This window comes from Haematobia irritans, chromosome 4, assembly GCF_050003625.1.
Source record: "Haematobia irritans isolate KBUSLIRL chromosome 4, ASM5000362v1, whole genome shotgun sequence".
NCBI classification, from domain to species: domain Eukaryota; kingdom Metazoa; phylum Arthropoda; class Insecta; order Diptera; family Muscidae; genus Haematobia; species Haematobia irritans.
This window is the reverse complement of record NC_134400.1, coordinates 5,819,985-5,847,966: the sequence shown is the minus strand read 5'-3', so window position 1 is coordinate 5,847,966 and position 27,982 is coordinate 5,819,985. Positions and strand designations below refer to the sequence as shown.

General features: G+C 26.4%; 1 protein-coding gene across 11 annotated transcripts in view; it reads right to left on the bottom strand.

The window, feature by feature from the left end:
• The window catches only part of nrm (neuromusculin), an 837,985-nt gene that overhangs the window by 255,531 nt on the left and 554,472 nt on the right, over positions 1-27,982 (bottom strand). The window lies entirely within an intron of this gene.

Below are 27,982 nucleotides of genomic sequence, written 5' to 3'. Positions count from 1 at the left end.
AAACATATTAAATGTCATTAAATTAGATAATTAGTGGAAATGAAATTAAACACAGTTTGTATTTGATTTATATCAAATATTTAAACATTCCATTTCAATATCGCAGCCTAAAAGTATGCACAACTTTTTGGTTTAAAAACGAAATTGACATTTCAGTATTATAGGAATATCTTAAAATCTGTTTTAATATCTATATGCAGGACTACCATGGACAATTTATTTGCATGCTATTGGGACAAATTAATTGTTTAATTTATTTAAAATAAATTTAAAAAATTTGCTTCACAATTTTTTTATGGAATAAGTGACTAATAAATGGAATTGATATTTTTTTTTATTTCTGCATCAATGAAATTTTTGGTGTCAATTGGAAATTTTCAATGGTAGTTCTGAATAGAGGATAGGTACACGTAGATGTACCTTTATAAAATCTATACGATATACATAACAAATTAAATATTTGCTATAGACCCTCATATAAATCAATACGAAATGTAACTTTATGAGGTTTGGTTTAAATTCAGTAAGTGATGTTTAAATCCATATTTTAACAGATGGATCTATTCATTTAATTTTAAAATATTTTAGCCAATATAAAACTTTATCATTGATTGTTTTATATTGTTAAGAAAAAATTGGCGAAAGCATATAACAATGCTGCATACCTTTAGGCTAATATAAATAATAATAACAATTTTTCGAAAATAAAAATTTGCAAAAAGATATAAGTGCTCATGACTTTTTATTTGGATGCAATTGTGGCAAATTAATTGTTTGATTTATTAAAATTTAAAAAAAATTGCTTTACGATTTTACAGGCAACAACTGCCATAATGGTAAATCCATACGTGGTTATATTAAATCAAAAAAGACCGATTAAGTACGTATATAATTCAGTTTGACAAAATTTTCTATAGAAATAAAATTTTAACAAAAGTTTTTATAGAAATAAAATTTTGACAAAATTTTCTATAGAAATTAAAATTTAACAAAATTTTCTATAGAAATAAAAATTTGACAAAATTTTCTATAGAAATAAAATTTTGACAAAATATTCTATAGAAATAAAATTTTGGTAGATTATTTTTGACTCGAGTGGGAACCATGATTATGAACCGATATGGAACAATTTTTGTGTGATTGTTAACGGCCATATACTAGCACCACGTTCCAACTTTGAACCGGATCGAATGAATTTTGTTCCTCCAAGAGCCTCCGGAGGTCAAATCTGGAGAACGGTTTATATGGAGGCTATATATAATTATGGACCGATATGGACCAATTCTGGCACGATTGTTAGAGACCATATACTAACACCATGTTCCAAATTTCAACCGGTTCGGATGAATTTTGCTCATCCATGAGGCTCCGGAGGTCAAATCTGGGGATCGGTTTATATGGGGGCTATATATAATTATGGACCGATGTGGACCAATTTTTGCATGGTTGTTAGAGACCACATACCAACACCATGTACCAAATTTCAACCGGATCGGCTGAATTTTGCTCCTCCAAGAGGCTCCGCAAGCCAAATCTGAGGGTCCGTTTATATGGGGGCTATAACATACGTAAAAGTGGCGCGATATGGCCTATTTGCAATACCATCCGACCAAGTCGATAGCTTGTTTCGTTCGGAAGTTAGCGTGATTTCAACAGACGGACGGACGTGCTTAGATCGACTCAGAATTTCACCACGACCCAGATTATATATACTTTATGGGGTCTTAGAGCAATATTTCGATGTGTTACAAACGGAATGACAAAGTTAATATACCACCCATCCCAAGGTGGAGGATATAAAAATAATTGCTTAAGTTGATTTATATTTGCTGATTATTTGGCAACAATCTAAAGTTATTGAATATGTAAATGCCATTAAATCTATTGCCTACTTTTGGGCCAGTATATGAAACTGGATACATCGAGCAAATATTGAGAATATGAAATATTTTCAAACCACTTTTTGGAAGCGTTAGCAAGTGTAATGCTAAATATGCCCATTAGACAAAAAATTGTCTTAATATTGAAAAACAACTCTCTCAAATCTGATGGTTATCTAATTTAGGTGATTTGATTTAGGCCATGAACTAACCATCTTCGGCCGAATGTACTCCTTTCTCAATATTTATTTTGTTTTGCTTTTTTGTTTTGTGTTTTTTTTGTTTTTGTTTTTTTAATAAAAATAAATATATCCAAAATGCGTTATGTATTGAGGGGAATAAGTGCCTTGTCGTGGATTTTCTCACTATAGGTCAGCATTTTGTTTATTTTTTTTTTTAAGTTTAATTTTTATTATTTACCAACTCTGTTATTATTCGAGGAAATGAAATATAAGTCCACTCCACGATGAATAAAAAACAAAATGGAACACTTAATTTCGTGGCTTTTCGATACTTGCCATAAATTACGATAACAGCCCTTGGGTGTGTATAATGCAAAATAAAAACTAAAAAAAAAAAAAAACAGAAATAAAGAAGAAAAGTTTAAAGCATACTTTTAGCTGCTCCGCGTTATATTTCTCATTATTGAAAAGCAATATTACCAATATTTTATCATTAAATTCATGAAAAGTTTAAGCCAAATAAATAATAACATAAAAATATGAACTCTTCTTTAAATATTGGTAGACCCTACATGCAAGAAGAGGAAGTGAGGCTATAAGAAGAACTTGGATAAAGTAAAAGAGCCACGAAACAGTTTTTCAATTTATTTATTTATGTTTCTGTTTTTTTTTTTCTTGTTACGTTGTTCTTGTCTATGAAAAGTATTTGGGTATTTTTATTTTTCGGTTTGGTAATAATGAACTTTTCCGAAATAAACTTTTTGCCACTTGAGGGGGAACATTTGCAAGAGTAACATCATATATATATAAACTCTCGACACAGAGAAAATTCTACATGAAGCAAAGAAATGAGAAAGTAAAGAATGGCTGGTTATACAAAATCGGGGAATTTTAATAATTCTTTTAGTCGGAAATCTATAATATGGCATAACAGCCTTTCCAATAGCCAAGTAATTAAAATTCTTTCGTACAATCAGTTTCCTTTTGGCAATGATAACCCAGTCTTCTCGGTTATATGATCTAGTGGCCAAGAAATTTTATTTATGGCTTTTACCCTTATAAGGCTTATATCTCTTTTGGGTAAAAGAACACCTTTAGCTTTACAACTTTATGGCCAGGATTATATATATATATATACCTACGCTTAGTGTCCTTTTTATTATATTACAAAACAGGAGCTTTACTTAACGTTACGGGCATAAAGAGAAGAATATTTGTAGAAAAGAAGGGAGCAGCGTTATTATAATAATAATAATAATACTTAAAACGTACATACATTTAAATCATCTTAAAGGCTTTTTCCACGATAGAATAACAAATATCTTTTAAGTGTTATGGTATTGTATTTCACTGTGTTGGCGGTGGTGGCAGTGAGAGTGAGTGTATATTTGGTACTGCGCCTAAAATTATGCAAATGCTTTTTTTCCTTATATTTTATGACACGAATAAATAAAATGACCACATAAAATGTAGCCTTTTCTATAATAAAAAAAGTCACAGCCACTCATACACATACAATAAGCAACATTATATTTTCTCCGACTCCAAGCCAAAAGAAACAGAAATCCAAAAGAAACTCCAAAAACATGAACTTCCTCCCATCTCTCCAAAAAATATACACAATCATAGTAAGTAACATATATGACTAGGTTTGTATTAAAACTCGTTATATTTATTTGTATTAGACGAGTCGAGGCATACACATATAGGTTTAAGAGACTTCGTCTCTATGATTTTTTTTCGTTGTTTGTTTATGCGAATGTGTGTGGGTTTGCCTGCTTATAACAAATCTTCTTGATTGTATAATAAAATAGAAAACTCCGCCAAGAGAATTTGGCAAGTGAAACAAGACCTCGGCCCTCCCTACACGAAAATACACAACACAAAATAAACAAAAAAAAAAACAAAACATTATTTTATGGCAGCTTTTTAAGGCAATCAGTCATACATGTCTGCCTACAGTGGAATTTCATATGAGAAAGAGTATATACAGAATCTTCCAAAACCCATACACACATAGATTAACCATAAAACTTGCTGCAAAAAGGGAAAAATAAATATTGTATGGGACAAACCCCAGTATTCCCTTGAGGGCCCGTAATTTAATGTAAATGTTCAATTAAAGCAAATTTCTAGGTAATACATAGCATTGCACGCAAAATATTTTTATTCTTTTGAAATAGGAACCAAACCAAGAAAATTACAAAACGAAGCCTATTTCAAGGGGCTAAATATAAATCCAAAATGTTGCAGATTTTATAAATTATTTTTGTGAATGTAATATGTGTAAAGTAGAAAATGACATGTTTGACAGGTTTGTTCAATTGCAAGTACTTAGTTAGCCATCTTACAATAGGTAACGACTAAATAGAAAATTATCACACGAAACAAAATTCAGAACATATTTCAGGGGCTCAATATAATTCATAATATAATATATAATATAATTAAAATAAAATATTGCTGATTTTATGAATTCACTTTGTGAGTATAATATGTGGCAGAAATGAAAATCAGGATATACCCACGTCTGGAACAATTGGTAGAATTCTACCTAAAATGGTAGATTTTTTACTGTTTGGTAAATTGGTAGAGTTCTTGATGTTTTGGTAGATTTTGCAAAATATTCCTATCCAACTAAGAGGTACTTCACAAATTTTTCTATAGAAATAAAATTTTGACAAAATTTTCCATAGAAATAAAATTTTGACAAAATTTTCCATAGAAATAAAATTTTGACAAAATTTTCCATAGAAATAAAATTTTGACAAAATTTTCTATAGAAATTTGGAGAAAATTTTCTAAGATATAAAATTTTGAGAAAACTTTCTACAGAAATAAAATTTTGAGAAAAATTTCTATAGAAATAAAATTTAGAGAAATATTTCTATAGAAATAAAATTTTTAGAAAATTTTCTATAAAAACAAAATGTTGACAAAATTTTATATAGAAATGCAATTTTGACAAAATTTTCTACAGCAATAAAATTTTGACAAAATTTTCTATAGAAAAAAATATTTTGCCAAATTTTTCCATAGAAATAAAATGTTGAGAAAATATTATATAGAAAGGCAATTTGAACAAAATTTTCTACAGCAATAAAATTTTGACAAAATGTTCTATAGAAAAAAAAAATATTTTGCCAAATTTTTCCATACAAATAAAATTTTGACAAAATTTTCTATAGAAATAAAATTTTGACAAAATTTTCTATAGAAATGAAATTTTGACAAAATTTTCTATAGAAAAAAATTTTGACAAAATTTTCTATAGAAATTTTGAGAAAATTTTCTAAGATATAAAATTTTGAGGAAACTTTCTACAGAAATAACATTTTGAGAAAAATTTCTATAGCAATAAAATTTTGAGAAACATTTCTATAGAAATTACATTTTTAGAAAATTTTCTATAGAAATAAAATGTTGACAAAATTTTCTATAGTAATAAAATTTTGACAAAATTTTCTATAGAAATAAAATTTTGACAAAATTTTCTACAGCAATAAAATTTTGACAAATTTTCTATAGGAATAAAATATTACAAAACAAAACCTTTTTATCTGTTATTTTTTTGATAAAATTTTCTCCCAAATTTGGTAGGTAATTTTTATATCGAGAAGAAACAGTGGATACACACAATATAGAAATATTTAAAATTTTGAGAAAATTTTCTATAGAGATTAAATTTTCACAAAATTTTCTATAGAAATTAAATATTCACAAAATTTTCTATAGAAATAAAATTTTCACAAATAAAATTTTCACAAAATTTTGACAAAATTTTCTATAGAAACATTTTCTATAGAAAATATTGTTGACAACATTTTCTATAGAAATAAAATTTTGCCAAAATTTTTTATAGAAATAAAATTTTGCCAAAATTTTTTATAGAATAAAATTTTGTCAAAATTTTTTATAGAAATAAAATTTTGACAAAATTTTCCATAGAAATGCAATTTTGACAAAAATTAAATAAAATTTTGAGAAAAATTTCTATAGAAATAAAATCTTGACAAATTTTCTATAGAAATAAAACATTACAAAACAAAACCTTTTTGTCTGGTAGTTTTTTGGTAAAATGTTCTCCCAATTTTGGTAGGTAATTTTTAGCTCGAGTGGAAACAGTGGATACACACAAAATTTTCTATAGAAATAAAATTTTGAGAAAAAGTTCTATAGAAATAAAATTTTCACAAAATTTTCTATAGAAATAAAATTTTGAGAAAATTTTCTATAGACATAAAATTTTGACAATATTTTCTATTGAAACCAAATGTTGACAAAATTTTCGATAGAAATAACATTTTTGGAAAAAACTTCTATATAAATAAAATTTTGTGAAAATAAAATTTTGAGAAAATTTTCTATAGAAATAAGAGTTTGAGAAAATTTTCTATAGAAACAAAATTTTGAAAAAGAAATTAAATATTAACAATATTTTCTATGGAAATAAAACATTACAAAACAAAATCTTTTTTGTTTTTTGTGGTAGTTTTTTGGTAAAACTTTTGTAGGTAATTTTTATCTCGAGTGGCAACGGTGGAACATACCCCGATTTATATTCGTTTTTTTTTTTATGTTTTCTAAACATTAAAAAAATTCTTAATTGATTATTTTTGAAAATCTTGAAAACATGGCGTATGGGCAACACTGATCACCATATAATGTGCCCTTTACTAGCCATCTCTGGTTAGAACATATTTCACTATTTTTGTTTTTTTTCTCCTTTGTTTGACCTCTTTAGAGTGTTCATGTTTGTATTTGAATATTTTAGACAAAACAAAAGGCAAAAGGAAAAAAATGTAAAAAGCCAAGACTGATTAAACATTGCCACATTGTGTGACTTAGGTTAGTAACTCATAAATTATGATTAAATTGTAACACACTCAACTACACACACTCACACACATTTATACAATTCCATATGGCATTGAAGTGGTCATTTACCCAGTTCTATATTAGCCAACAAATGGTCAACAACATCAAGGACCTGTTTGTACTCTTACTCCCATATATAGTGAATTCGAAATATTGAGGTTGATTTCTAAGGATAATTTTTGTATATTTTGTTCTTTTAAAGAGAAAATAACTATAAATTATTTTAAGAGGGTTAAGTTGAAAATTTCAAAGGATATATTTGATATGCAAACATGATATTTAAGAACAAAATAGTCTAATTAATGATAATAATTTGGGCTTTATTGCACGTGATCACATGCAATGATCATCATTATATAATTGATGGGGAAGGTAAAAAGAAGTTCTTTATAAATTGCTGGAAACATGCATAGCCTATAATATATACGAAATATATGACCAAAGGCTAAGTAAACCGGGCCTGCGGCCAAGAAAATAAGCTGCCCTTGGAGTTTTTTGTTTTGCCTCCTTTTTTTTTTAAATATCAAAAAATTAATACCGAATTATTGTCGTGCGAATAACCTTAATTTAAATTGTTTGTTTTCATCTACAGAATTTTACAAACAGAGGTATCGATTTTTTTATAAAAACAAAAAAAAACAATGAAAATATCAAAAAAAAATTTTTTTTGTTTACAAAGAGGGTATACAATAGGAAAACTCAATTGCACTGAGTGAACTAAGTTTAAATAAATTATATTTTACTGCGATCATGTTTTGTAGAATGATTACTAAAACGCCTTCAAAAGTAGAATACATCCTTCAAAACTTTATGTAAACTTTTTTTTGTACATTTTCTCTCCTGATATATTGCTTGTTTTTCATGTATTTTCATTTCCATTTTATTCATTTTTATTTCTCATATAATTTATAATTCTATTTGTTTTACAATAATATATACTAACCAAATAAGTTTCTGACCTCAATAATTAATAATCTATTAATTATTTTATTGATTAATTTTATCTACACTATTGTGACCGCACATACACACACACAATTGCAAACTCCAATACCCTGTCATCATCCCATAATAATGCAGGCTTACAAATGATTTGTGACAATAGAATTATATAGGTCCTATAAACGAATTATTGGTTATCGTAAAAACTAAGATGAGATCTTATGCCAAAAAAAATGTCATATATAAATTATTGGTATGCCTTCAGCTATTTGTTAAAATATTGCATATATTATAATATTATTGTATAATTAAAAAGACCATGAAATCAAATTAAACAATTTCCATGCACAAGAAAACAAATAACAAGTGTATACGGCCGTAAGTTCGGCCAGGCCGAATTTTATGTACCCTCCACCATGGATTGCGTAGAAACTTCTACTGAAGACTGTCATCCACAATCGAATTACTTGGGTTGCGGTAACACTTGCCGATGGCAAGGTATCTTAAAACTTCCAAACACCGTCTTCTAAATTACCAGGTACTCCATACGTAGTATATATTAAACTAAAAAAGGTCGATTAAATACGTATATAATTAAGTTTAAAGTTTCTATAGAAATAAAATTTTGACAACATCTTCTATAGAAGTAAAATTTGGAAAAAATTTTCTATAGAAATAAAATTTTGACAAAATTTTCTACAGAAATAACATTTGGAAAAATTTTTCAATAGAAATAAAGTTTTGACAAAATTTTTTATAGAAATAACATTTTGACAAAATTTTCTATAGAAATTAAATTTTGACAAAATTTTCTATAGAAAGAACATGTTGACAATGTTTTCTATAAAAATAAAATTTTGGTAGATTATTTTTGACTCGAGTGGCAACCATGATTATGAACCGATATGGAACAATTTTTGTGTGATTGGGGATCGGCTATATATAACTATAGACCGATACGGACCAATTTTGGCATGGTTATTAGCGGCCTTATACTAACAACGCGTTGCAAATTTCAACCGGATCGGATGAATTTTGCTCCTCCAAGAGGCTCCGGCTTGCGTGTTTCTTAGAGACCACATTCTAACACCATGTTCCAAATTTCAACCGGATCGGATGAATTTTGCTCTTTCAAGAGGCTCCGGAGGACAAATCTGGGGATCGATTTATATGGGGGCTATATATAATTATGGACCGATATAGACCAATTCTTGCATGGTTGTTAGAGACCATTTACTAACACCACGTATCAAATTTCAACCGGATCGGATGAATTTTGCTCCTCTAAAAGGCTCCGGAGGTCAAATCTTGGGATCGGCTTATATGGGGGCTATATATAATTATGGGCCGATGTGGACCAATTTTTGCATGGTCATGAAATAACATATACCAACACCATGTACCAAATTTCAGCCGGATCGGATGAAATTTGCTTCTCTTAGAGGCCTCGCAAGCCAAATTTGGGGGTCCTATTATATGGGGGCTATACGTAAAAGTGGACCGATATGGCCCATTTGCAATACCATCTGACCTACATCAATAACAACTACTGGTGCCAAGTTTCAAGTCGATAGCTTGTTTCGTTCGGAAGTTACCGTGATTTCAACAGACGGACGGACATGCTCAGATCGACTCAGAATTTCACCACGACCCAGAATATATATACTTTATGGGGTCTTAGAGCAATATTTCGATGTGTTACAAACGGAATGACAAAGTTAATATACCCCCATCCTATGGTGGAGGGTATAATAAATTCATAGGGGAAATACTCGTAGAATTATAAAAGACATTCATTTTCCAAATTGGAATCTTTATTAGCAAATATTGAATTTTAATAAAAAAATCGTTAACATTTTCGAAATGGTAAGCTATTGTCAATAAAAAATTTTAAAGCATTTCTTACATTAATATTTTATATAACAAACAAAAAATAAACAAGTATATACAGCAGTAAGTTCGGCCGGGCCGAATCTTAAATACCCACCACCATGAACCAAATATTAGGGTTTCCTTTGAAATTTCAGGAGGGATTGAGGACTTGAGGACACTTCCCGAAGATAAATTTAAAGATTTCACATATGAGGACTATATCAGATTCTGGATTTATAAGAACCATTTATGTTTGAATTTTAGAGGAATCATTAACATCTCTTGTAAGTGTGCACGAAAATTATAAAATAACGTCTTAATTTGAAATCTTAAATCTGTGGAAGTAAAATCTGGAAATTTTACATTGAGTTTCAAGCAAATTTGATGATCAGTGCGCCTTCTACACCGTCAAGAAGTGAAGTCGGTCTATATGGAGGCATTATCAAATGGACCGATAAAAACTTAATCCGATACACGTTTTTGTGAGCCTAAAATATCAGAATATTTACAAATGCAGGCAAATCAGATAAAAACTACGGTTTCTAGAAACCCAAGGAGTTAAATCGGGAGATCGTTCTTATGGGGGCTATACTAAAATATGGACCGATACTCACCGTTTTCGGCACACCTCTTTATGACCCGAAAATACCTCTAGATTTCCAATTTCAGGCAAATAGGATAAAAACTTCGGATTCTAGAAGCCCAAGAAGTAAAATCGGGAAATCGGTCTATATGGGGGCTATACCAAAATATGGACCGATACTCACCATTTTCGGCACACCTCTTATGGTTCTAAAATATAAGTCCAAGACCCAAAATCGGGAGGTCGTTTTATATGGGGGCTATACCAAAACATGGACCGATACTCACAATTTTTGGCACACGTATTTGTGGTCCTACAATACCTCTAGATTTCCAATTTCAGGTAAATTGAATAAAAACTGCGGTTTCTTTAAGCCAAAGAAGTAAAATCGGGAGATAGGTCTATATGGGGGCTATACCAAAATATGGACCGATACTCACAATTTTTGGCACACCTCTTTATGGTCATAAAATACCTCTAGATTTCAAATTTCAGGCAAATTGGATAAAAACTACGATTTCTATAAGCCCAAGACCCCAAATCGGGAGGTCGTTTTACATGGGGACCATACCAAAACATGGACCGATACTCACAATTTTTGGCACACGTATTTGTGGTCCTACAATACCTCTAGATTTCCAATTTCAAGTAAATTGAATAAAAACTGCGGTTTCTATAAGCCCAAGAAATAAAATCGGGAGATCGGTCTATATGGGGGCTATACCAAAACATGGACCGATAATCACCATTTTTGGCACACCTCTTTATGATCATAAAATACCTCTAGATTTCAAATTTCAGGCAAATTGGATAAAAACTACGATTTCTATAAGCCCAAGACCCCAAATCGGGAGGTCGGTTTATATGGGGACTATATCAAAACCTGGACCGATATAGCCCATCTTCGAACTTGACCTGCCTGCAGACAAAAGACGAGTTTGTGCAAAATTTCAGCACGATTGCTTCATTATTGAAGACTGTAGCGTGATTACAACAGACAGACAGACAGACAGACAGACAGACAGACGGACAGACGGACATCGTTATATCGTCTTAGAATTTCTCCCTGATCAAGAATATATATACTTTATATAGTCGGAAATCGATATTTCGATGTGTTACAAACGGAATGACAAACTTATTATACCCCCATCACCATTCTATGGTGGTGGGTATAAAAATACCAATTTTTATCAATATATTGGTTCATATATATGATTGTATATGAATGAATTAATTAATATTTTCCAAATACTTTTGTGTACATCAATATTTCCCTTAAGGATTTCTCCCCAAATAGCGTATTTTTTATTCAACCCTGCCACTGTTGTATAAAGAAAACATGCCATAAACTTTTCCCCATAAAATATGACAAGTAAATACCAGGAAATATGCTTAAAACAATATCAATAAGCACCGCATATATTCGTTCAACTGTAAACTCTCTGAAAACTAAATTGATCTCCCACTATGACGGGGTTTATTGCTTTCTAACCTAAGGTTATTTACTCACAAACACAACAGCTAGATATGAGAATGTATTTGTATTGAGTTTTTCGTATTTGTGTGTGATTTTGGGGGGGGGGGGGGAACCCCCCTACAAATACTCTGTGGTAAATAACTAAACGTATTTGCTAGAATAAACATCACTACATGTGATCATTTTATCTAAAGTCCCCTCCGATAATATTATGACTTGCAGCACTCTTCTCATAGCTAAACGGCGTAATGTAAATATTTATTCGAGGGGAAATTATTAAGGCTTTGAGTGCAAAGATAAGACCACAAGACGTAGTAAATCCTATGAGAAAAAAAAACAGAAAATATTCACTAATATCAGAAAAAGAAAACAGAAAAGAAACCAATAAATAAAACATAGCCTTAAGGTGTCATATAAAGCTCTCAATGAAACTGAAACATATTTTTAGGGATGGCAATATAAACTAAACATAGGAGAAAATAATTAAAAACAAGTATATACGGCCGTAAGTTCGGCCAGGCCGAATCTTATGTACCCTCCACCATGGATTGCGTAGGAACTTCTACTAAAGTCTGTCATCCACAATCGAATTACTTGGGTTGCGATAACACTTGCCGATGGCAAGGTATCGTAAAACTTTTTAACACTGTCTTCAAAATTGTAAGTTAGCCCATACGGGGTATATATTAAACAAAAAAAGGCCGATTAAATACGTATATAATATAGTTTGACAAAATTTTCTATAGAAATGAAAACTTGACAAAATCTTCTATAGAAATAAAATTTTGACAAAATTTTCTATAGAAATAAAAACTTGACAAAATTTTCTATAGAAATAAAATGTTGACAAAATTTTCTATGGAAGTAAAATGTTGACAAAATTTTGTATAGAAATAAAATGTTGACAAAATTTTCTACAGAAATAAATTTTTTACAAAATTTTCTATAAAAATAAAATTTTGACAAAACTTTCTATGGAAATAAAATTTTGACAAACATTTCTATAGAAATAAACGTTTGACAAAACTTTCTATAGAAATGAAATTTTGACACAACTTTCTATAGTAATAAAATTTGACAAAATTTTCTATGGAAATAAAGTTTTGGTAGATTATTTTTGGCGATATGGACCAATTTTTGTGTAATAAGTCATCGGCTATATATAACTAAAGACCGATATTGACCAATTTTTACATGGCTGTTAGAGGCCATATATTGACAAAATGTACCAAATTTCAACCGCATCGGAAGACTTTTGCTATATATAATTATGGACCGATATGGACCAATTTTTGCATGGTTGTTAGATACCATATACTAACACCATGTACCAAATTTCAACTGGATCGGATGAATTTCGCTCCTCCAAGAGGCTCCTGAGGTCAAATCTGGGGATCGGTTTATATGGGAGCTATATATAATTATGAACCGATATGGACCAATTTTTGCATGGTTGTTAGAGACTATATACTAACACCACGTACTAAATTTCAATTGGATCGGATAAATTTTGCTCCTCCAAGAGGCTCCGGAATTCAAATCTGGGGATCGGTTTATATGGGAGCTATATATAATTATGAACCGATATGGACCAATTTTTGCATGGTTGTTAGAGGCCGTATACTAACATCAGGTACCAAATTTCAACAGGATCGGATGAATTTTGCCCCTCCAAGAGGCTCCGGAGGTCAAATCTGGGGATCGGTTTATATGGGGGCTATATATAATTATAGACCGATATGGACCAATTTTTGCATGGTTTTTAGAGACCGTATACTAACATCAGGTACCACATTTCAACCGGATCGGATGAATTTTTCCCCTCCAAGAGGCTCCGGAGGTCAAATCTGGGGATCGGTTTATATGGGGGCTATATATAATTATGGACCGACATGGACCAATTTTTGGATGGGTGTTAGAGACCGTATACTAAGACCACGTACTAAATTTCAACCGGATCGGATGAATTTTGCTCCTCCAAGAGGCTCCGGAGGTCAAATCTGGGGATCGGTTTATATGGGAGCTATATATAATTATAGACCGATATGGACCAATTTTTACATGGTTGTTAGAGGCCGTATACTAACATCAGGTACCAAATTTCAACCGGATCGGATGAATTTTGCTGCTCCGGGAGGCTCCCCAAGCCAAATTTGGGGATCGGTTTATATGGGGGCTATACGTAAACGTGGTCCGATATCAATACCATCCGACCTACATCAATAACAACTACTTGTGCCAAGTTTCAAGTCGATAGCTTGTTTCGTTCGGAAGTTAGCGTGATTTCCACAGACGGACGGACAGCCGGACAGACGGACAGACGGACAGACGGACGGACGGACGGACATGCTTAGATCGACTCAGAATTTCACCACGACCCAGAATATATATACTTTATGGGGTCTTAGAGCAATATTTCGATGTGTTACAAACGGAATGACAAAGTTAATATACCCCCATCCTATGGTGGAGGGTATAAAAACTGTATTGCAATTGAAAGAGAGCTGGCTGTATTTGCCAACACGAAACCAACAAAGGTGACAAATTTTTTAATACCAAAGGCATTGAAAACAAAAAACAAAAATATTTATAGCAGGCCTAACTTAGTTCTCTCAATTTCTCTCAACTTCACATCAAATAAACTTCATTTTGTTTAATTTTAATTAATATAATTTAATTCAGTATTATCTTGTTTTATTTAATTTTATATAATTTAAAGCAGTTAATAAATTTTATTTACGCTATGACAAAAAAAAAACAGAAAACATTCACTAATATCAGAAAAAGGAAACAGAAGAAACCAAATAAAAAAAAAGCTCTCAGTAAAACTGAAGCATACTTTAGGGGATTTTAATATAAAGGAAATGTGAGAGAAAATGAAAAAACATACCGTATCAGCTTGAAAGTCAATTAAAGAATTAATTGTTCCACTCAAAAAAAGTAATGATACAATTAATTTTTTGATTGATTTTGGTTTCAATTAAATATTCTGTGTAAATTCTGTACATATTTATAGTTATATTTATATTTATATTTGTATTTATATTTATATTTATATTTATATTTATATTTATATTTATATTTATATTTATATTTATATTTATATTTATATTTATATTTATATTTATATTTATATTTATATTTATATTTATATTTATATTTATATTTATATTTATATTTATATTTATATTTATATTTATATTTATATTTATATTTATATTTATATTTATATTTATATTTATATTTATATTTATATTTATATTTATATTTATATTTATATTTATATTTATATTTATATTTATATTTATATTTATATTTATATTTATATTTATATTTATATTTATATTTATATTTATATTTATATTTATATTTATATTTATATTTATATTTATATTTATATTTATATTTATATTTATATTTATATTTATATTTATATTTATATTTATATTTATATTTATATTTATATTTATATTTATATTTATATTTATATTTATATTTATATTTATATTTATATTTATATTTATATTTATATTTATATTTATATTTATATTTATATTTATATTTATATTTATATTTATATTTATATTTATATTTATATTTATATTTATATTTATATTTATATTTATATTTATATTTATATTTATATTTATATTTATATTTATATTTATATTTATATTTATATTTATATTTATATTTATATTTATATTTATATTTATATTTATATTTATATTTATATTTATATTTATATTTATATTTATATTTATATTTATATTTATATTTATATTTATATTTATATTTATATTTATATTTATATTTATATTTACATTTATATTTATATTATGTGAAGTAGTCAAATTTATTTATTTATCCTATGAAAAAAAAAACATTCGCTAATATCAGAAAACGAAAATAGAGAAGAAACCAATAAATGAAACGTAGCCTTAAGGTCTCATAAAGCTATCAGTAATACTAAAGCATACTTTTAGGGGTGGGAGTATAAACTGAATGTGGGAGAAAATATAAATATGAACATATCAAATTGGTAGAGAGCTGGATGTCTTTCTAATCCCTTAAACGCCAGAGATGACAAAATTTGTAATACTCTAGAAGCTAAAAAAAATCATAATTATTAATAGAAGACTTAATTTCAATTCATCTCAATTTTATTCATTTCAAATGAATTTTATTTTGTTTATTTTCGAAAAGAAAATTTAATTTATTAAAATTTAATTTAAATTCATTTGATTCAGGAGATAATCACATTTAAATTAATGTGGTTATATTTATTTATACTGATTTACAAAAATTTAATTTATTTTTTTTAATACTTTCAATTAATTGGTTTAAAACTTAATTTAATTTTATATAAAATTAATTAAATTTTTGGCATTTTCAAGGACCAAATGTGTGTTACAAAATCTTTGTCTTATTTAATATAATATTTTAATACTTTCAATAGACACTAATAAAAATCATAATTATTTTATAGAAAAACTAAATTAATTTCAATTAACATAATCTGAATTTAGTTCACTTCGCTTCCAATGAATTAAGGTTTTTTTTAATTTTAATTTTAAAAAAATTAACTCAACATGATTTTTTTTTATAATTTAATTTGATTTAATTTAAATTTATTCGATTGAAAAGATCAACATATTAGATTTAAATAATTTAAAAGGGTTAAATATATTTATAATATTTAGTAGAAGACAAACTTTCTAATACTATAGACACTAAAAAAATCAAAATTATTAATGGAAGACCTAAATTAATTTCAACACATCTTAATTTTATTCACTTCGCTTCAAATGAATTTAATTTTAAATAATAAAATTTAATTCAACATGATTTTTTTTTTATAAATTAATTTAAATTTATTAGATGCCAAAAATCAACACATTAAATTTACATTTAAAATGGTTAATTATATTTATATTATTTTTAAAAAATTTACATTAATTTTATAATAATTTAGTTTATTGTTATTATTATTTTTTAATAATTGAATTTAATTTCGTAATATCTTAATTTAGTCTTTTAATAATTTCAGTTTTTTACCCTTTTCAGGGGTCAAACATTATGCTTTTTCAATATTGCGGCTTAAATGTTGTGTTAGAAAAATCTCTATATTAGAACTTTTATCATATACCATAACTCAAAGCATTTATTTCGCATAAAACAAAATTATTTTAATATTTCTTAATTTTTTAATTTTTGGCCATTTTCAAGGGTGAAACATCATGGTTTTTCAATATTTCAGTTGTATTAAAAAAACTCTTTATATTAACATTTTGATCATATATCTTAGCTCAAAGTTTTTATTTCCCACAAGAAAAAAAACTAATTTTAATATTTCTTTTAGTCGAAAAAAAAATAACTTTCTCCATAAATTTCTTTTCGAATTCGAAACAGATAGTGTTTTTGCATTATTTGCTTCCAATGGCGAAGAAGTACACAGTTTGTTGTCCCATTAACTTAAATATCAATCCATCTATAGAATTTTACTACTAGGATATGGTGACTAAAGAAAATCTCATTATAACTAAATACATACTTATGTTTTATTAAACACATGTTAATCTAACATTGTTAATCTAAATCGTTAAGTAATGTCTTGCAGCACATTATTTGTAGCATACCGTAGGGAGACAAGCAAATTGTTTGAGACAAGACCAACACACACACATATAAACACAAAGAAAAAAATCACATAAAATATTTCATGATGGGTCATGAAAACTTAACGATAAAATAAAAAGCTCCAACAATTTTAGCATATATTTTGCTACCAATAATGTTTTACGAAATAAAAGTTCAGAAATATACGTTAAGAGGCTTATAAAATATGAAGAAACTCCAACAAAAAAAAATATGTCCAAGAGGAAAAATTGGCTAAAGCAACAAAAAAAAAGAAAAACTTTTAAAACATCAAAATTCTTGTTTTTCCCCCAAAAGTATACTTGTTACTTTATTTGGGACCCAAAATTAATTACATCCATTCCATAAGTTTTTTTGTTTGCCTTTTTCCCAAGGATCTAGATTTGTTTGCCCTTGTTTGGAATTCTTGATAATATACTTTTCTGCCTACATAATTTGCTTTTTTTAATTTTTCCTAATTTTTTTTATTTTCCAATTATTGCTAATTTAAGATTCCATTTACAGCCCCCTTTTTTATGGCCATATGAGTTGTATGCCGATATTCGTTACGAAAGGTCATTATTCTTTTCACTTATTTACGATAATGAAAAACACATTATTTTTAGCATACTTTTAGGAGATTGAAAATAATGCTTCAACAGAAGAAAAACAATGAGCTCATAAAATATTTCATGACTTTTTCAATACATGTCTATGTGGAGCAAAAATATATATATATATATATATATATATATATATATATATATATATATATATATATATATATATATATATATATATATATATATATATATATATATATATATATATATATATATATATATATATATATATATATATATATATATATATATATATATATATATATATATATATATATATATATATATATATATATATATATATATATATATATATATATATTTTTGCTCCACATAGACATGTATTGAAAAAGTCATGAAATATTTTATGAGCTCATTGTTTTTCTTCTGTTGAAGCATTATTTTCAATCTCCTAAAAGTATGCTAAAAATAATGTGTTTTTCATTATCGTAAATAAGTGAAAAGAATAATGACCTTTCGTAACGAATATCGGCATACAACTCATATGGCCATAAAAAAGGGGGCTGTAAATGGAATCTTAAATTAGCAATAATTGGAAAATAAAAAAAATTAGGAAAAATTAAAAAAAGCAAATTATGTAGGCAGAAAAGTATATTATCAAGAATTCCAAACAAGGGCAAACAAATCTAGATCCTTGGGAAAAAGGCAAACAAAAAAACTTATGGAATGGATGTAATTAATTTTGGGTCCCAAATAAAGTAACAAGTATACTTTTGGGGGAAAAACAAGAATTTTGATGTTTTAAAAGTTTTTCTTTTTTTTTGTTGCTTTAGCCAATTTTTCCTCTTGGACATATTTTTTTTTGTTGGAGTTTCTTCATATTTTATAAGCCTCTTAACGTATATTTCTGAACTTTTATTTCGTAAAACATTATTGGTAGCAAAATATATGCTAAAATTGTTGGAGCTTTTTATTTTATCGTTAAGTTTTCATGACCCATCATGAAATATTTTATGTGATTTTTTTCTTTGTGTTTATATGTGTGTGTGTTGGTCTTGTCTCAAACAATTTGCTTGTCTCCCTACGGTATGCTACAAATAATGTGCTGCAAGACATTACTTAACGATTTAGATTAACAATGTTAGATTAACATGTGTTTAATAAAACATAAGTATGTATTTAGTTATAATGAGATTTTCTTTAGTCACCATATCCTAGTAGTAAAATTCTATAGATGGATTGATATTTAAGTTAATGGGACAACAAACTGTGTACTTCTTCGCCATTGGAAGCAAATAATGCAAAAACACTATCTGTTTCGAATTCGAAAAGAAATTTATGGAGAAAGTTATTTTTTTTTCGACTAAAAGAAATATTAAAATTAGTTTTTTTTCTTGTGGGAAATAAAAACTTTGAGCTAAGATATATGATCAAAATGTTAATATAAAGAGTTTTTTTAATACAACTGAAATATTGAAAAACCATGATGTTTCACCCTTGAAAATGGCCAAAAATTAAAAAATTAAGAAATATTAAAATAATTTTGTTTTATGCGAAATAAATGCTTTGAGTTATGGTATATGATAAAAGTTCTAATATAGAGATTTTTCTAACACAACATTTAAGCCGCAATATTGAAAAAGCATAATGTTTGACCCCTGAAAAGGGTAAAAAACTGAAATTATTAAAAGACTAAATTAAGATATTACGAAATTAAATTCAATTATTAAAAAATAATAATAACAATAAACTAAATTATTATAAAATTAATGTAAATTTTTTAAAAATAATATAAATATAATTAACCATTTTAAATGTAAATTTAATGTGTTGATTTTTGGCATCTAATAAATTTAAATTAATTTATAAAAAAAAAATCATGTTGAATTAAATTTTATTATTTAAAATTAAATTCATTTGAAGCGAAGTGAATAAAATTAAGATGTGTTGAAATTAATTTAGGTCTTCCATTAATAATTTTGATTTTTTTAGTGTCTATAGTATTAGAAAGTTTGTCTTCTACTAAATATTATAAATATATTTAACCCTTTTAAATTATTTAAATCTAATATGTTGATCTTTTCAATCGAATAAATTTAAATTAAATCAAATTAAATTATAAAAAAAAATCATGTTGAGTTAATTTTTTTAAAATTAAAATTAAAAAAAACCTTAATTCATTGGAAGCGAAGTGAACTAAATTCAGATTATGTTAATTGAAATTAATTTAGTTTTTCTATAAAATAATTATGATTTTTATTAGTGTCTATTGAAAGTATTAAAATATTATATTAAATAAGACAAAGATTTTGTAACACACATTTGGTCCTTGAAAATGCCAAAAATTTAATTAATTTTATATAAAATTAAATTAAGTTTTAAACCAATTAATTGAAAGTATTAAAAAAAATAAATTAAATTTTTGTAAATCAGTATAAATAAATATAACCACATTAATTTAAATGTGATTATCTCCTGAATCAAATGAATTTAAATTAAATTTTAATAAATTAAATTTTCTTTTCGAAAATAAACAAAATAAAATTCATTTGAAATGAATAAAATTGAGATGAATTGAAATTAAGTCTTCTATTAATAATTATGATTTTTTTTAGCTTCTAGAGTATTACAAATTTTGTCATCTCTGGCGTTTAAGGGATTAGAAAGACATCCAGCTCTCTACCAATTTGATATGTTCATATTTATATTTTCTCCCACATTCAGTTTATACTCCCACCCCTAAAAGTATGCTTTAGTATTACTGATAGCTTTATGAGACCTTAAGGCTACGTTTCATTTATTGGTTTCTTCTCTATTTTCGTTTTCTGATATTAGCGAATGTTTTTTTTTTCATAGGATAAATAAATAAATTTGACTACTTCACATAATATAAATATAAATGTAAATATAAATATAAATATAAATATAAATATAAATATAAATATAAATATAAATATAAATATAAATATAAATATAAATATAAATATAAATATAAATATAAATATAAATATAAATATAAATATAAATATAAATATAAATATAAATATAAATATAAATATAAATATAAATATAAATATAAATATAAATATAAATATAAATATAAATATAAATATAAATATAAATATAAATATAAATATAAATATAAATATAAATATAAATATAAATATAAATATAAATATAAATATAAATATAAATATAAATATAAATATAAATATAAATATAAATATAAATATAAATATAAATATAAATATAAATATAAATATAAATATAAATATAAATATAAATATAAATATAAATATAAATATAAATATAAATATAAATATAAATATAAATATAAATATAAATATAAATATAAATATAAATATAAATATAAATATAAATATAAATATAAATATAAATATAAATATAAATATAAATATAAATATAAATATAAATATAAATATAAATATAAATATAAATATAAATATAAATATAAATATAAATATAAATATAAATATAAATATAAATATAAATATAAATATAAATATAAATATAAATATAAATATAAATATAAATATAAATATAAATATAAATATAAATATAAATATAAATATAAATATAAATATAAATATAAATATAAATATAAATATAAATATAAATATAAATATAAATATAAATATAAATATAAATATAAATATAAATATAAATATAAATATAAATATAAATATAAATATAAATATAAATACAAATATAAATATAAATATAACTATAAATATGTACAGAATTTACACAGAATATTTAATTGAAACCAAAATCAATCAAAAAATTAATTGTATCATTACTTTTTTTGAGTGGAACAATTAATTCTTTAATTGACTTTCAAGCTGATACGGTATGTTTTTTCATTTTCTCTCACATTTCCTTTATATTAAAATCCCCTAAAGTATGCTTCAGTTTTACTGAGAGCTTTTTTTTTATTTGGTTTCTTCTGTTTCCTTTTTCTGATATTAGTGAATGTTTTCTGTTTTTTTTTTGTCATAGCGTAAATAAAATTTATTAACTGCTTTAAATTATATAAAATTAAATAAAACAAGATAATACTGAATTAAATTATATTAATTAAAATTAAACAAAATGAAGTTTATTTGATGTGAAGTTGAGAGAAATTGAGAGAACTAAGTTAGGCCTGCTATAAATATTTTTGTTTTTTGTTTTCAATGCCTTTGGTATTAAAAAATTTGTCACCTTTGTTGGTTTCGTGTTGGCAAATACAGCCAGCTCTCTTTCAATTGCAATACAGTTTTTATACCCTCCACCATAGGATGGGGGTATATTAACTTTGTCATTCCGTTTGTAACACATCGAAATATTGCTCTAAGACCCCATAAAGTATATATATTCTGGGTCGTGGTGAAATTCTGAGTCGATCTAAGCATGTCCGTCCGTCCGTCCGTCTGTCCGTCTGTCCGTCTGTCATTATTCTTTTCACTTATTTACGATAATGAAAAACACATTATTTTTAGCATACTTTTAGGAGATTGAAAATAATGCTTCAACAGAAGAAAAACAATGAGCTCATAAAATATTTCATGACTTTTTCAATACATGTCTATGTGGAGCAAAAATATATATATATATATATATATATATATATATATATATATATATATATATATATATATATATATATATATATATATATATATATATATATATATATATATATATATATATATATATATATATATATATATATATATATATATATATATATATATATATATATATATATATATATATATATATATATATATTCTTTTATATAAAACTAACAAAAAAGAGATTTTCATCCATAAACATTGCTGGTATAGATATATGGCAAAATGGGATACCACAGTTTCCCCTCGCAACCTGTCAAGCCACCGACAAGAGTACCTCAAACATGGGTTGCCAATAAATATTCCTATGTGTGTGTGTCTATTTGAAGCTGTTACTACCCCCATCCTTAAATGCTCAATCTATCTAGCTATCACGAACAATTTTACAATTACACACTTCGACATTCCTCACAAAAAACAATACGAAACGAACACGTCTGTAATAAAATGAATTTTTATGTTGATAACTTTGATGTTGCTGCTGTTATTGTTCTTGTTACCGTCGTTATTGTTTTCGTTACACATTACTTATGGATTACATGTACATTAGCACGTCTTTCTAGCAGTTGTTTTGGCGTTAGCAACAAGGCGTACGTCAAAATATTACACTCGAAATATATATTTTGGGGTTTCAACTTTTACTTTCGTCTTCGTTTAAGAAGCATACCACGACAAACTTTATATCACATGTACAATAGATGACAGGCTAGTGAGAAACAAAAATCACATTAGTTGAATAAGTTATGATTGTAACGACCTTATGGTGTCCTTATACCATATATTTAGGAGAACAAAAATTTTCAAATCCTATTAAACACCTTATAAAAGTAGCGAAAATTATTAATAATGAAGCATGCTTCTAGGATTGCACAGAGAAAAGTGAAACTAGAAAAATTTTTGGCTATTAAAATTTGGCTTATATATAATATAAACACTTGTTTTCATTAAAGTAAGGTGTGTCAAATTTCATTGAAATCGGCTCAGATTTAGATATAGCTCCCATATATATCTTTCGCCCGATATAGACCATATATGTAGGCCCCAGAAGCCAGAGTTTTAGCCCAATTTGGTTTTGCACTAGGAGTACAGTTAGTAGTGTAGTCAAGTGTGCTAAATTTTATTGAAATCGGTTCAGATTTAGATATAGCTCCCATATATATCTTTCGCCCGATTTTCCGTCATATGACCAAAGAGTTCAAAGTTGTAGTCCGATTTACGTGAAATTTTGCACAGGGAGTAGAATTAAAATACTAAGTATGCATGTCAAGTTTGGTTGAAATCGGTTCAGATTTCTATATAGCTTCCAGATATATGTTTTTCCGATTTGGGCAAAAATTTTCAAAATACCCACATTTGCCTTATAAAATCGCCACTGCTAAGTCGAAAACTTGTAAAATTGACTCAAATTTTCCCTTATTTGTAATAAATATCTATCGACCTATAAATCATAAATAAACTTTTGCGAAGTTGCCTCAAAATTGGTTCAGATTAAAATGTTTCCCATATTTTTTACTAACATAGTGTACCATCCCAGGGCATTAGCCGACTTAAATTTTAAGACTATAGATTATAAAGTTTGTTCAGATGGAGTCAGATTTAAATGTATGTATTTGGGACAAAATCCTTTATATATAGCACCCAACACATTTGACGGATTTGATATAGTATCGAAAATGCGGATTTACAAAGTCGTGCAGGGTATAATATAGTCGGCCCCGCCCGACTTTAGACTTTCCTTACTTGTTTTAATAAATTTTTTACAAAATTTTCTATAGAAATGAAATTTTGACAAAATCTTCCATAGAAATATAATTTTGCAAATATTTTCTATAAAAATAAAATTTTGCAAAAATTTTCTACAAAAAAATATACTATTGCAAACATTTTCTATAGAAATAAAATAATGCAAAAATTTTCTATAGAAATAAAATTTTGCAAAAAATTTCTATAGAAATAAAATTTTGCAAAAATTTTCTATAGAAATAAAATTTTGCAAAAATTTTATAAAGAAATAAAATTTTAACAAAAATTTTCTATAAAAGTAAAATTTTGCAAAAACTTCTATAGGAATAAAATATTGACAAAATTTACTATAGAAATAAAATTTTGACAAAATTTTCTATAGAAATAAAATCCTGACAGAATTTTCTATAGTAATAAAATTTTGACAAAAATTTTCTATAGATATAAAATTTTGACAAAATTTTCTATAGACATAAAATTTTGACAAAATTTTCTATAGAAATAAAATTTTGGAAAAATTTCCTATAGAAATAAAATTTTGGAAAAATTTTCAATAGAAATAAAATTTTGACAAAATTGTCTATAGTAATAAAATTTTGACAAAAATTTTCTACAGAAATAAAGTTTTGACAAAATTTTCTATAGAAATAAAATTTTGCAAAAAAATTCTATGGAAATATTTTGCAAAAATTTTCTATAGGAATAAAATTTTGACAGAATTTTCTATAGAAATAAAATTTTAACAAAATTTTCTATAGAAATAAAATTTTGACAAAATCTTCCATAGAAATATAATTTTGCAAAAATTTTATAAAGAAAAAATTTTCTACAGAAATATACTTTTGCAAAAATTTTCTATAGAAACAAAATTTTTGCAAAATTTTGCAAAAATTTTCTATATAAATAAAATTTTGCAAAAATTTTCTATAGAAATAAAATTTTGCAAAAATTTTATAAAGAAATAAAATTTTAACAAAAATTTTCTATAAAATTAAAATTTTGCAAAAAACTTCTATAGGAATAAAATGTTGACAAAATTTTCTATAGAAATCAAATCGTGACAGAATTTTCTATAGTAATAAAATTTTGACAAAAATTTTCTATAGATATAAAATTTTGACAAAATTTTCTCTAGAAATAAAATTTTGACAAAATTTTCTATAGAAATAAAATTTTGACAAAAATTTTCTATAGATATAAAATTTTGACAAAATTTTCTGTAGAAATAAAATTTTGACAAAATTTTCTATAGAAATAAAATTTTGACAAAATTTTCTATAGAAATAAAATTTTGACAAAATTTTCTATAGAAATTTCAATAGAAATAAATTTTGCAAAATTTTCCTATAGAAATAAAATGTTGCAAAAATTTTCAATAGAAATAAAATTTTTACAAAATTTTCTATAGTAATAAAATTTTGACAAAAATTTTCAACAGATATAAAATTTTGACAAAATTTTCTATAGAAATAAAATTTTGACAAAATTTTCCATAGAAATAAAATTTTGACAAAATTTTCTGTAGAACAAAAAAATTTACAAACTTTTCTATAGAAATAAAATTTTGCAAAAAATTTCTATAGAAATAATATTTTGCAAAAATTTTCTATAGAAATAAAATTTTGACAAAATTCTCTATAGAAATAAAATCTTGACAAAAGATTTCCATAGAAATAAAATTTTTCAAAACTTTTCTATAAAAATAAAATTTTCCAAAAATTTTCTATAGAAATACAATTTTGCAAACATTTTCTATAGAAGTAAAATTTTCTATAACACTTTCTTGGTTTAAAACAAAAAAAAAACATCCTTAAATATTTAACCTAAATTTATATAGCATACTTTCAGGTGCATAAATATGCAGTGAAGCATCAGAATCTTGGACACTCTGAAACCATACATCTTTCGAAAGTTGATAATGGTTATACGACGTTTGCTTTATTACCACATTCAAATCTATCATAGTTAGACATCTTCCATATGTGGGCATAATGTAGGCGATCGTAGAACTACATTTGTGACAGATTTTTCGGTAATAAGAGAATGTTCCATATTCGTGATACTGTTCAAATGATATTCCCCATTCACGATATCCTCTGAGAGGTTTCTCTGTAGTAAGATAATTTCCCCCAATCACGATATTATCCATTAAGTAATTGTTTAAAAGCAACCATTATTTTCTAAAGCATAATTATAGGTACAACAATTTAACTTAACATTAATTTGTGCATAAAGTTAGGCTGTTTAGAATATCCTAAAATTTTTTAACAAATAACATAAACACATAACGATACTATTTACTCCTATAGGGTAATCATGATTCACATATACCCACAACTACATTGAAAACTCAATAAAGTCATACCCGAAACTGCTCTAGATGGGGTAGTTATCTATAAATGAGGCCTAAGATCCCTATATGCCAACGAATATCAACATCATCAAAAACAATAGCATTAAAAAACTTGTTGTTCTGACACAGCTGCCAACCTACCGTGGTGGCACTCGCTTAAAGACTCATCTAATAGTTTAGCTGTGTTTTAGACATAACATGGTTGTCAGTTCTCTTGTGAACGTGTTGGATTATTTGACATCCTCACTTAGATATCGGTCGCCGGGTTTAACATTAGGTCGTTGGGTCTATACGTGTGTTTGATGTTATGAAGAAGCTGTGTATACGTACGTACGAAGGAAATGAAGTAAATCTTGTACCCCAAAACAATGCGTGACTTTCAAGGATGTGAATGTTTTTAGATTTCTCTTGGTTTTCCGTAGGTGGTTAAATGGGTAAGTACACATACGTATTAAGACTATGCATATTGCGAGTGTGTGTGCGTATGTTTCTTAGACTATGTATGTATATTGGAGAAGTGTATCTGTTTTGCGCCTCTGCTAGATATGTCTGTTCATTTTTGAGAATTGTTTGTTGCTCTTTTTCTCTTTTGACCGTGCCCTGCCTGCGGTCATGGAGGGGAAAGCTTTATGTTTTCACAGATGACATTGACATGTGACATCTACATGGGCAAAACGAAAAGAATAAAATAGTTTATTTGTTAAATAACAAGAGTGCCAGCCATACACACACGTTTCCTCTTCAAGCTGTGCACGCACGTATGTCTGTCTGCATATGTGTGAGTGTGTGTCCGGAAAAAATGCTTATGTTTTATGTTGTCATTGCAGGGAGGACTTATGGCAATATTTTCATGGATGCTGGCTGTTGTTTTAGTCAAAGTAATTTAGATTTGATGTGCTTGTTATTGAAGAAGAAAATGAAAAAAGGCACATATCATATGCCGAAAAGTATGCCATAATTTATAAAGATCCCAAACAATGTCAATTATGCCACAGACCCACTAATCAAAACTATTTCTAAGTAAAGTTTTCTAGGCCAACATTTCTTCTTCTGCTACCGTTTAGAATTAATTTAATTTTGTGAAAAATTGTGTTGCTTAAGTAATTGTCCATAAAAGTGTTACCTATATTACAGCGCAGGGTATAGGCAGCAAATATTTTTCTAAACATTTATTCTCCACCGACTTTGATAATACCGATTAAAAAGGCTAA